The sequence below is a fragment of the Cervus canadensis genome, chromosome 27 (assembly GCF_019320065.1).
Source record: "Cervus canadensis isolate Bull #8, Minnesota chromosome 27, ASM1932006v1, whole genome shotgun sequence".
Taxonomy (NCBI): domain Eukaryota; kingdom Metazoa; phylum Chordata; class Mammalia; order Artiodactyla; family Cervidae; genus Cervus; species Cervus canadensis.
In genome coordinates this window covers 3308640-3321908 of record NC_057412.1, presented here as the reverse complement: position 1 = coordinate 3321908, position 13269 = coordinate 3308640, and the positions used below count along the sequence as shown (strand labels likewise).

The 13269-nt window shown below is 43.6% G+C and overlaps 1 protein-coding gene and 1 non-coding gene across 3 annotated transcripts in view; one reads left to right on the top strand and one right to left on the bottom strand.

Annotated features, from left to right (window-relative positions):
- TIAM1 (TIAM Rac1 associated GEF 1) overlaps positions 1 to 13269 on the bottom strand; it is a 451745-nt gene that overhangs the window by 300595 nt on the left and 137881 nt on the right. The window contains exon 1 of one of the 2 annotated variants that reach the window (XM_043448795.1): positions 11137 to 11153. The exons of the other annotated variant lie outside the window; for it this stretch is intronic. The gene's annotated coding sequence lies outside the window, so the exon portion shown is untranslated. Of the gene's footprint in view, positions 1 to 11136; positions 11154 to 13269 lie in introns of those variants that run through there. 2 annotated transcript variants of the gene reach the window in all.
- LOC122428995 lies at positions 8300 to 8490 on the top strand. Its single transcript, XR_006265872.1, has one exon. It is a non-coding gene; the product is annotated as a U2 spliceosomal RNA (small nuclear RNA).

Genomic DNA, 13269 nt, shown 5'->3' with positions numbered 1-13269 from the left:
AGGCTCCTCTGTCCATGGGATTTTCCAGGCAAGAATACTGGAGTAAGTTGCCATTCTCTTCTCCAAGGTATCTTCCTGATTCAGGGCTCGAACCCAGGTCTCCTGCATTGCAGGCAGATTGTTTACCATCTGAGCCACCAGGCTATTGATGGGCCCATGTATACACAGAAAAAACCCACCTTCCCCAAGAACTTGACCCCTAATAAACAGATAAATGTCATCTATACTTGCAAGGAAACTGTTAGAATGAGCACATTTGGACACTGATAATGACAGCATTTAAAACACTCCTTCCGGACACAAATTCAGCAATAGAATGCATTAGATGCATTTAAAAGTTCACACCCTTGGGCCCAGTAAATCTGTGTCTAGAATTTTTAATCTAGAGATATAATAAAAGATGCAAAGATTTACACAAAATGAAGTTCATAGATCCTGCAACTAAAAGTCAAAAACTGGAAAACAACTTAAAGCATGTCACATGCTTAGAAGAAAGAAAATATGCAAATTTTAAAAGGATGACTTTAGGAAAAACATCTAGAGGAAAGCTTGAGCTCCCTGAGAAGGTGGTAAATGGACTAGACTGGATTAGAAGCACACACTTAACTTTGTCACATAATAATACATCATGGTACAGAAAACAGGTTTTGAAAGGGAAAAAAAATTCCTTAGAGTCAAAAGTATGGTCCAGGCTAGTGACATTAGCCACTGCCCTTGGACAGACCCTGGGGTTAGTGACTCCTACTTTACTGACACCCTCTCTGGACGCCAGTGAACTCGAGTTCCAAAATTTCTAGCAATTGAGTGTGAAAAACAGCTAGGAGGCTCCCTGAAAAACAGTTTAGGGAGGCTTACTGAAGGGATGTTTGTGAAAGAATTTTCCAGCATCCTATATGCAAGTCAACTTAGATTATAAAGATAAATGAATTCAACCTGGGCTCTCAGAAAAGCATGCCAGACTGTTTACATGTTGCACCAGTTTAGAATTGAAGTGACCACCTGACTTGTTTTGTTGTTGTTGTTATTGTTATTCGTGAAGGAGCATCTGAGCAAATTTTGACCAAATACTTCTCAAATCTTTGTTTGACAATGTAGAATTGCCTTCACAACACAACTTCTATGTAGTTAATTAAATGGTATCCCTGAAAATTCACAACTACCTAAGTACATCCACATAACTCCAAAAAGTGATCTTATTAGGAAATAGGGTAGGGTCTTTGCAGATGTTATAAAGTTAGGATGAGGTCACAGTGGATTAGAATGACCCTAAATCCAACGACTGGTAACATTAAAAGAAGAGAAGACACACAGAGAATAAGGTCATGTAAAGACAGAAGCAGAAACTGGTTGGTGCAGCTACAAGCCAAGGAATGCTAGACATTGCCAGAAGAAACCAGAAGCTAAGAAGAGACAAGGAGGGCTTCTTCCCTAGAACCTTCAGAAGTATGACTCAGCCAACACCTAGGTTTTGGACTCTGGCCTCCAGAAATGCAAGAGAATGAAATTCGGTTGTAAACCATCAAATAAGCGGTGGTTTTTTCACTTGTTAAGACAGCCCTAGTAGTCTAATACAGTGCACAAGCAGAAGTCCCAAAGACAAGAGAAGATAAACACACAAAGAAGGATTGCTATGGAATGAAAACATTCATTACTTGTGGTTCAGTCACTCAGTTGTATCCAACTGTTTGGGACCCCATGGGTTGCAGAATGCCAGGCTTCCCTGTCTTCTCTATCTCCTGCAGTTTGCTCAAATTCACGTCCTTTGAGTCGATGATGTCATCCAACCAGCTCATCCTCTGTTGCCCCCTTCTCCTTTGGCCCACAATCTTTCCCAGCATCAGGATCTTTTCCAAAGAGTTGGCTCTTCACATCAGGAAGCCAAAGTATTAAAGCTTCAGCTTCAGCATCAGTCTTTCCAATGAATATTCAGGACTGATTTCCTTTAGGATTGACTGGTTTGACTCCTTGCAGTCCAAGGGACTCTGGAGTCTTCTCCAACACCACAGTTCGAAAGCATCAGTTCTTCAGCACCCAGCTTTCTTTATGGCTCAACTCTCACATCTATACATAACTACTGGAAAAGTCATAGCTTTGACTTTAGGACCTTTGTCGGCAAAGTAGTGTCTCTGCTTTTTAATATGCCATCTAGGTTTGTTGTAGCCTTTCTTCCAAGGAGCAAGTGTCTTTTGATTTCATGGCTGCAGTCACCAGCTGCAGTGATTTTGGAGCCCAAGAAACAAAGTCTGTCACTGTCTTGAAGCACTAATCCCCAGTGTGTTGTTATTTGATGGCAGGCATTTGGGAAGGTGATTAGGTCATAAGGGTGGAGTCCCATGAATGGGATTAGTGCCCTTCTAAGAAAAGTAATGCGAGAATCTCTCTCTCTCTCTGCCATCAGAGGATACAACAGAAGATGTCCCTCTCCAAATCAGGAAGAGGACTCTCACCAGTGCCTTGACCTTGGACTTCCCAGGCTTCAGAACTGTAAGAAATAAATGTGTCTTGTTTAAAACACCAGTCCATCATATTTTTCTCATAGCTGCTCAAGCTGACTAAGACAGGATCACCAGAAGGAAAGTGTTCTTAGGACATACATTACTTCACAGCTCCATCTCAGACTGGGCGTAGGAGCTGGGGGATAGTTATGAAGGAAAGCTGCAAGATGAAAATAATGCTATGACTTTATTAGCAGTTATCTTGTTTCTCAGAGCAGTGATCCCTAAGCATCTGTGTGCATAAGCATTACCCAGCAAGAGCATTAGAATGCAGATTCCTGAGCCCCCTACCCCAGACCCTGATGCAACCAATTTTGAGCTTCCCTGGTAGCTCAGATGGTAAAAAATCTGCCTGCAATGCAGGAGACCTGGGCTGGATCCCTGGCTTAGGCAGATCCCCTGGAGAAGGGAATGGCAACCCACTCCAGTATTCTCGCCTGGAGACTTCCATGGACAGAAGAGCCTGGCAGCCTACAGACCATGGGGGTTGCAAAGAGTCAGACACGACTGAACGACTTTCACTTTTCACTCACATTCTGACAAAGCTGGTTTCCTGATCACACTTAGAAAGATTCTGCTAGGATTCACCATGACATGTAACAGAAACATCCTCTCTGGAGCTTCCCATCTACCTACCTCTCCAACCTGGTCTCTCAAGTCTCTCTCCAACAACCCAATAGCACAGGAACCCTTTGTGTCTGAGCTCACACCATCCATGTGTGAGCTGCCAGGAATGTGCTGTACTTCCATCCGCATCCGCCTTTGCCTGGCTACTCCTGCACAGTAGACCTGAATGTCTCCAGGAAATCTTCCTGACCAGGAACTGACCAGTCACTCATTCCTTCACCGTTCTCAAGAGCCTGCGAAGAACCAATGCTCTTGGTACCAAGAAAAACGAGCTCAACAGAATTGATATTCTTCTTGGTAAAGACACAACACACACATAATGGCTAGGAGCTGGTCTCTGGAACCAGACTGCCTAGCCTAAAATCCTACAATAAGCTGTAGACTCTATGGGGCTGTTGCCAGGATTCAGCCAGTGGGTACTAGCCACAGTGCAATAAAAGATCATTTTTATTCGATAAACAAGCTAAGTTCAGATTCTGATACACACAGTAATAAGCAGGGTACTGAGACAGAGTAACCTGGTACTCTATCATGGGGTGGACACCATGGAGTTGGGGAGGATTATTTGGGGTAAACCTTGAAGACGCTGTGTCGTGAGGCTTGGCCAGTCTCAGGGATCTGACACATTCATTTCCAGGTGACAAAAATTTCCGATGTCAGAGAGCCATTTTCCAGCATCTCTGCATGCAACATGCCCCTTGGCAAGGACTTAGCTATTCTCACCATAAAGATTCGAGTAAGACAGTTCTTCAAGCAGATATTAGAGCAGGTAACTGATGGATGAAGGCACAGCAAGAGAGGAAGCACAAGGCAGATACTCATGTGACCAACCACGATCAGTTTCAGGTCCATTAGACGCCATCCTTTGAGAATCCACAGAAATTCTGAGAGATGCCACAGCTAAGAGCTCCACAAGCCCAGGTAGGAACAAGGATGACAACGTTCATTATCAACACCAAGACAACTGCATGAAATCCACATGCGGGGGAGGCCTGCTGACATCTGAACTCTAAGTCTGCAGCCCTGGGCTACCTCCCTGATTACGGTGTAGGGCACTCCAGCATGGAGATGCAGTCGTTGAATGCACACAAGCTATAGCTATCAGCATGCAATAAATGTAGTGGTGGATGAATAAAGGATTGCATCTATCAATGGTCCTGGATAAGAATGCATTCAAATATAACACAGTTGGAAAAAAAAAAAAAACAAATATAACACAGTTGGGACTTCCCTGGTGGTTCAGAGGTTAAGAATTCGCCTTTCACTGCAGGGGACACAGGTTCAATCCCTGGTTCAGAATCAAGATCCCACATGGCACAGAGCAACCAAGCCCTTGCAACGCAACTAGAGAGAAGCCCGCGCACTGCAATGAAAGCTCCCACGTGCCACAGCTAAAACCTGACGCACCTAAATAAATACATAAACAAACACTTATTTTAAAAAATATAACACAATATGTACTTGAAACTAATCCTGTAAATCAACTTTACTTCAATAAAAACACACACTATGATAGTTAGATTGCCTGGAAATGAACGGCTGGACCTTACATGTCACAACATTTTTGATCACCGTGTAGAATCCTAGATATCAACGTAGGTGATCTGTGATGAAATACGCCCTAAAGCTATGATGGACTGGTCCATAACCTCATCTATTTACCAGGCATGACAGGTACTCTCCATAAATGGCAGCTCACAGAATCCCTCTCCACCTAGAGTCTGGGCCCTTTATACCCTGTAGCTGCTGGTTCCACTCAACTTCTTCCTGCCTGTCTCCCAACTTCTTAAGTTCCTATGTCCCAGTGAGGCTAAAAGAGAGGCTTGATCCTTCACTGCTTCCAAAGCTCCGATGCCTTCAGCACTGACACTGCAGAGGAGACGGCTCCCTCCAGAGGATCCTGGTGCCGTCTAGAAAAGCCACCGGCAGATATGCCACCTGGTGGTGAGTCGCATTTAGGAGAGGGATGCGGCGACAGCCCCAAGTGGGGGTGCAGGTACTCAGAATTAAAGGATGCAACCTGAGACGTGTAGGATAAAGCTGCTAACCTTGGCTCTAAGGTGCTTCACAACCCTCCCTGCCGCCTTCCTTTAGCTGGTCCCCATGCCCTGGCCACAACCGGCTCCTTGATGCCCCATCCCCGAAGAACACGCCGAGTATCTTTACACTTTCGCTCATGACCTCTGCTCAGAATTTCCTTTCCCTCCACGCACACGGAGGCTCCCTAAGACATTTAACTTATCAATCAAAATTCCATTCAAGCATCATAGTGGCTCCCTAAAGATTTCCTTGAATGCTTTGGGGAGGTCCACCCAAGCTCCAGCACTCACAGTCCAGACTCTGAACTACCCATCAGCATGGTTGGCTATCTGCCCTGTGACACAGTGAGCTTCTCAAGGACACAAACGGGGTCTCGTTTTTTACCGTATCATCATCACCAACAGTCACATGGTAGATCCTGATGGGAGGGATGCCCAGGTGTGAGCTCCGTGGACAGAAACCATCCTGAAGATGAGGGCATTGCATCAGAGCTCCCCTCACCTTCTGCCCGGTATACCCTCCAAAGCACCCAAAGTTTCTCTGTAGAGAACCCAGTACTTTGTGATTAACATCTAAGTTGAAATTCACTGAATGCCCTTCTTACCCACAAGACAGAATGCTCTTCAGAGCCAGGGGATGTGTTAGGTATTTCCTGCTGTGTCTTCAGCCCCAGTCCTACAGCTGGCTCTTGGCATGAGGAGAAATATGATGGTGACAATAAATGAACCCCTCACATGTGAGATTAGTTGACACCTCGGAAAGTTACACACAAAGCTTGCAAACGTTATGCTGAGTGAAAGAAGCCAGTCACAAAAGGTCACATACTTATGATTCCACTTATATGAAACATCCAGAATAGGCAAATCCACAGAGACAGAAATAGATTAGTGATTGTCTAAGCTGGAATGGGGGTTGGGGGGCAGGCTGGAGGGAAATGGGTGGTAACTGCTGATGGGTACAGGGCTTCTTTTGGGGATGATAAAAATGTTCGGAAATTGACCATTGCATAACCTTGAGAACATAGGGGGAAAAAACACTAGTTTGTACACTTTACATGGTAAATCAAACGGTATATGAATTATATGTCAATAAAGCTTTCAAAAAAAAAAGTTGCACAAATTCTACTGTTAAGGATATTCAAAGATTCAGTCAGCTCAAGAAAGGTAAATGGTATCATCAGAGGGAACCATGGAAATCTTTAGGCGGCATGTAATTTTTTAAATAGTGTGTGTGCTTAGTCGCTCAGGAGATGTAGCTTTTATTTAGTGCCCTATAACTGGAGCTGACGAGCATGCTGGAAAGCATGTGAATGTCCCTTTTTAATAACTTGTTGAAGCAGAGTTGCTCTGCCATGTTGCGTTAGTTTCTGCCGCGGGGCACAGTGCGTCAGCCACACGTGTACACGCGCCCTTCCTTTTCGGGGTCGCCAGCAGCTGAGCGGAGCTCCCCACGCTGTGAGTGGGCTCTCACCAGTTACCTGTTCTATACAGAGCAGTGTGCACGTGTCAATACCGATCTCCCAGCCCATCCACTCCCCTTACCCGCCTTGGCATCCTGACGTTTGTTCTCTACATCTGTGTCTCTATTTCCGGAAAGCATCTGAATTTCCTATTTTTACAGTACTGGAAACTGAGATGTGGAAGTTCAGTGATTTGTCTGAGATCTCACCTCCAGTGTGTAGTAACTGAAGGTCCAAACTCAATCACAGCAGCATCATAATAACTTCATTATAAGATGGAAGCAACCCAAGGATCCATGGACGGATGACTGGTTAAACAACAGGTGATATATACATACAAAGGGATATCATTCAGCCTTAAAAAGGGAAGAACCATGCCACGTGCTACAACATGAATGGACTTGGAGACATGACGCTAAGAGCAAGAAGTCAGACACAAAAGAACAAATACTGTATAATTCTGTTATGTGAGGGACCTAGGGTAATTAAATCCATAGAAATAGAAAGTAGAATGGTGGTTATTGGGAGCTGGGAGAGGAAAAAATGGGGAACTGTTGTTTGATGGGTACAGATTAAGTTTTGCAAAATAGAAACGGTTCTATAAACTGATTATTGCTGATTATAAACTGATTATATAAACAGCAATATGAATGTACTTGGGCTTCTCCGGTGTCTCAGTGGTAAAGAATCTGCCTGCAATGAAGGAGTTGCAGGAGACTTGGCTTCCATCCTTGGGTCGGGAAGATCCCCTGGAGGAGGGCATGACAACCCACTCTGTGTTCTTGCCTGGAGAATCCCATGGACAGAGGAGTCTGGCGGGCAACAGTCCATGGGGTCGCAAAGAGTCAGACACGACTGAAGGCACTTAGCAGGCACACACATATTTTATCACAAATTTACAATAAAATTTTTTAAAAAGAGAGCGATCCAACCTCAAGTCTCCCAATACTTATCCTAACCACACCCTGCAGCATGGTGCTCTCAGACCCCGCAGAATAACCAGATGAAAAGCAGAAAAAGCCCATTCTGCTCCGTCAGGCTTCACGGCGGAGAAATGAAAGTCAATTTCTCCAAGAGACTGCTTCCGAGGAATTTCAGGAATTTTAACAGACCTCAGCAGCACCAATCAGTACACAGATCAATAAAATAGACAGTCCACTCCTCAGGTCTGAGTGTTTTCCAGAACAAAGCCCGGCCAGAAGGTAAGCTGGTGATGGTGGCAGAGCAGGTCAGACAGCTTTGTCCAGGACAGGGCTCCTCAGACCAAACTGAGCATAGAATCAACCAGAGATCCTGTGAAAACGTAGGTTCCAGTTCACCAGGGTGAGGCCTGAGAATCTGCATTTGTAATGGGTGCCTAAACGACGGGGCTATGATGCTCGTCCCAGGGACCAGTCTTTCCCACTTTGATTAGCCAGAATGGAGATGAAACTCCACACCACATTCCTCTCCCCAGAAGAAGCCTGTCTTCGTGGGCTGAAGGCTCAATGGCAACACTCCACCTTCAGCGGAAGTACGTACCCCCATCACAACCCAATACATTTCAGTTCATTTCAGTCTGAGTTAGACAACCCACATACTTTGTGGTTTCTGAAAATGCAGGTTTGATTTACACTAAAACTGAGTCAGTGGGTTGACTGCTTGATTATTGGCGGCATGGGTAAGAAACCAACTGTGTTTCGCTTCTCGGCCTTTTGGCTGAGATCAAGTGTAGTATCTGTTTTTATCAGTTTAATATCTGATACGTCCTCTATCCGAGGACAATATATTGAATGGATTTTTGGAATTAGGAGTTGGAATAGGAGATTGCTCCGTCCACTCCACGCATCGACCTGGTATTGCAGTACTTCCAGGAACGGTGCACGAAAAAGAAAAAAAAAGAAAAGAAAAAGAAAAAAAAAAAAGAAGAAGAAAAAAAAAAGAAACCAACTGTGGTCCATTCTTTAAAGGGCATATTAAATATGACTTAAAATTCCGAAGTCAATGGAATGTGGTCTAATATCTGATTCATAAATGTGCTTTGGTAAACCATACTGGAAAAAGCCGCAACACGGACAGAGCTCAAACATTCTGTCCTACACGGGGTCACAGACGACAGGGGCTTTGGGTTTGTTTCTGCTTTTCTTATTTTTTTTTAATTTTTAGTTATTTATTCACAGCCGTGCTGGGTCCCTGCCACTGCACCGGCTTTCCCCTAGTTGTGGAGTGCAGAGGCTGCTCCCTGGTTGCGGAGCATGGGCTGCTCACTGCAGTGGCTTCTCGTTGCAGAGCACAGGCTCTAGGGCACTCGGGCGTCAGTAACTGTGGCACATGGGCTCAGCAGCTGGGGGCCCCAGGTTTAGCTGATCCGTGGCATGTGGGATCTTCCCTGACTAGGGATCGAACCCGTGTCTCTGGTATTGCCAGGCAGATTCTTTACCACTGAGCCACAAGGGAAGCCCTACAACATGGTTTTTTAACCTCGATGTTCATGAAGTTTTGGTTTTCCTGCCAGTTCCCAGTAGAAATGAACAAGGAAGGAAACTCATCTGCATAGGGACAAGAGGTCTGTAAGGACCGGAGCCCATAATCAAGAGGACAGATGTTACAAGCACAAGACAAGAACCAAGAGAAATGAAAATGACAGGTTATGTTTTCAGGATTAGAGGGTACCAATTAAAATTTAAAGTATTCTTACAGAATACTTCTCTTAAAAAGAGAAGGCAAAAAATTGACTCCTTGCAATCAGAAACTATCCCAAAATACTCTATAGCAAGTCTGAGACGTGACTTCTGAGAACTGTGCAACTTGACACCAAACGAGCTTCTAACTTTCACTGCAGTTGCTAATACCCATTTCTATACCCCTGTGTCAACTAATTAACCCTTTCACTTTATCGCTGTTACAAGTAGCGAGTCCCCAAAACAGGAGAGGGTGGTTTACCTATTACTCACAAGATCTACTAGGTGATTCTCTCAAGGTTCAAGGCACACAACTGTCACTAGTCCTTACGTATTGCCAAGTCATTTTAACTTAAAAAAAAGAAAAGAAAACCTCATCTGAAAGGACAGTTATAAACAATTCAAACGAAAATCTCAAGACGTTAAAGGAGAAAGAATACAGTAGTCAGGATCAGCCACAGAGCAGGAAGAGAAGACGCTTCATCTGCTGACCTGGTGGTGTCAGCCGCACAATCTTATTGTGTGAACTGGCAACACATACTCTCTATACTGTTTAGACTTTCTAACCTAATAATTCCTCTTTTGACGATCTATTGTCAAGAAATAATCCAAAATTCAGCAAAAGCACCAGATGGGTATAGAGACATCATCTTCAGTACATAGTCACAACAGAACGAGCATAGAGATGAGCACTGGGGTATGTACCCTGTGGCCGTAGCTAAGCAGGAACTACATTTCCCAGAATCCCCTCTGCTAGGAGCTACTTGTTAGAATCAGCCATGAGGGGCGTTTACTCAGGCTCTGAAAGCCCATTTCAAACACATTTGAAATGACACTATTTTGAAAGACATTACTTTGCCAACAAAGTTCTGTCTAGTCAAAGTTATGGTTTTTCCAGTAGTCATGTATGGATGGGAGAGTGGGACTATAAAGAAAGCTGAGTGCTGACGAATTGATGCTTTTGAACTGTGGTGTTGGAGAAGACTCTTGAGAGTCCCTTGGACTGCAAGGAGATCCAACCAGTCCATCCTAAAGGAAATCAGTCCTGGGTGTTCACTGGAAGGACTGACGCTGAAGCTGAAACTCTAATACTTTGGCCACCTCATGCAAGGAACCAACTCATTGGAAAAGACCCTGATGCTGGGAAAGATTGAAGGCAGGAGGAGAAGGGGACAACAGAGGATGAGATGGTTGGATGGCATCACCGACTCGATGGACATGAGTTTGAGTAAACTCTGGGAGCTGGTGATGGACAGGGAGGCCTGGCATGCTGCAGTTCATGGGGTCGTAAAAAGTCGGACACGACTGAGCAACTGAACTAAATTGAACTGAACTTGAAAGCCCAAGTAGAGAAGCTGGGAGGGTCAGGGTGGTGAGCTCCACGTGGCCTGGCAGTGGGGACAGACCCTGGAGCTCCTGAGCCAGACAAACATGTAGCTCTGAGGTCAGGGGCAAGCCTCTTCTGCAACTCACCCTGTGTCATCATCAAGGTGGGAGGCAGGGGAAACTAGGGCTTCAGTGTGTCCTGGCTCTTCCTCCTACTCCTGCAGCTGTTTTTCCTAAACAACCTTCAGTAGACTTCTTCCAGTGCCCACAAGTGCACGGAGTCAACTTCCCATGAGAAATCCCTATTTCACACCCATCACTGTGATGGTGAACTTTATGTGTCTACATGACTAGGAAAATGGATGCCTAGAGAGTTGGTAAAACATTATTTCTGAGTGTGTCGGTGAGGATTTTTCTGGATGAGATAAGCATCTGAATCAATAGACTGAGTAAAAGCTGATGACCATCACTAATATGAGTAGGCATCATCCAATCCACTGAAGACCTGAACACAACAAAAAGGTGGTACCTCCATCTTCTCCTGCCCTGGGACACCGGCACTCCTGCTTCTCAGGCTTCAGATTCAGACTGAACCACACAACTGGCTCTCCTGGGTTGCCAACCTGCAGACAGCAGGCAGCACTTGGGGCTTCTCTGCAATCATAATTGCATGAGCCAGTTTCTACAATAAATTTCAATGCCCACCCACCCTTTCACACAGATGTGTGTGTTAGTTGCTCAGTCATGTCTGACTCTTTGCAACCCCATGAACTGTAGCCCACCAAGCTTCCCTGTCCATGCAAGAATTCACCAGGCAAGAATACTGAAGTGGGTAGCCATTTCCTTCTCCAGGGTATCTTCCCGACCCAGGGATTGAACCAGGGTCTCCCACATTGCAGGCAGATGTTTTACCATCTGAGCCATCAGGAAAGCCCTCCAGATAGACAAACAGATAAACAGACAGATTCTATTACTTGTTCTTTTTCTCTGGAAAGCCCTAATACACTCACTAAACCCTAACTGAGAAATAATCAGTGCATGCAAATGAGATTCCAGTAAACCTCAGTACAACATTCCATAGAATGTTAAACATTTGTGAAAACAGCTATTTACTAAGTACTTAAGCATATTTGCAACACAACAATTTTTCCCAACAAAGGAGAAGAAACAACAAGCTAGAATCTAAATTAATTTATTACACATACTATAAATAATAAACAAACACAAGACAGAAAAAAAGACTACATCAAAGTACAACTGAAAGGTAAAGAGTTCAATCTAGGTTGTATTAGAAATTAGCCTTTATTTCTTTCTCCTGGTATTTTCTAATTTTTAAGTCTTGTATGAGTTTTCTCTATTTTTTAGAATTAAAGTTAACATTATGTGGAGAAGCAAAAGACCCAAGATAGCCAAAGTCATATGGAAGGAGTAGGACAAAGTTGAAGGATTAACACTACTCAATTCAAGACTTTCTACATTACAGTCATCAAAACAGTGTGGCATCTGCAAAAGAGATCACATATAGATCAATGAAACAAGATAAGAGAGCCCAGAAACAGATCTGAATAAACAGACAGAATGGATCCTTGACAAAGGAGGAAAAAAAAAACAGAGGAAATATAGTCTTTTAGACACATGGTGCTGAAAACTGGATATCCACACACAAAAAGAAGAATCTAGATACACACCTTATGCCCTTTACAAAAATTAACTCAAAATGGATCACAGACCTAAATGTATAGTTGTAACTAAGAAAAATGAAACTACAAAAGATAACATACAAGAAATTTTAATGACCTGGCCTACCACAATGACTTTTTTTGATACAATACCAGACGCATGATCCATGAAAGAAAGAACTGATAAGATGGACTTCATTAAAATTAAAAACTTCTCTTTTACATAACACAATTTTAAGAAAATGAAAAAACAAGTCACGAGTTAAGAGAAACCACTTGCAAAAGACACATCTGATAAACAGCTATTACCTAAAATATACAAAGAACTCTTAAAACTCAGTGATAAGAACACAAACCACCCAGTTAAAACATGGACCAAAGGCCTTAATAGGCACCTCAACAAAAAAGATACATGGATGGTAAATAAGTATATGAAGAGGGGTTCCATATCAGATGTCATCAGAGAAATGAAAACCAAAACATAAATAAGATACCACTACACACCTATTTGAATGGTCAAAATTCAAAATGATGACAATACCAAGTGTAGATAGGAATGTGAAGCAACAGGAATTCTCATTCATTACTGATGGGGATGCAAAATGGTACAGGCGCTGTGAAATAGCAACAAACTGTGGAACATCCTTAAAGAGATGGGAATACCAGATCACCTGACCTGCCTCTTAAGAAACCTGCACTCAGGTCAAAAAGCAACAGCTTGGACTGGTTCAAAATTGGGAAAGGAATACATCAAGGCTGTATATTATCACTCTGCTTGTTTAACTTATATGCAGTGTACATCATGCAAAATGCTGGGATGGATGACTCAAGCTGGAATCAAGAATGCCAGGAGAAATATCGATTACCTCAGATATACAGATGACACCACCCTAATGGCAGAGAGTGAAGAGGAACTAAAGAGCCTCTTTAGGTGAAAGAGGAGCATGAAAAAGCTGGCTTAAAACTCAACATTCAAAAAACAA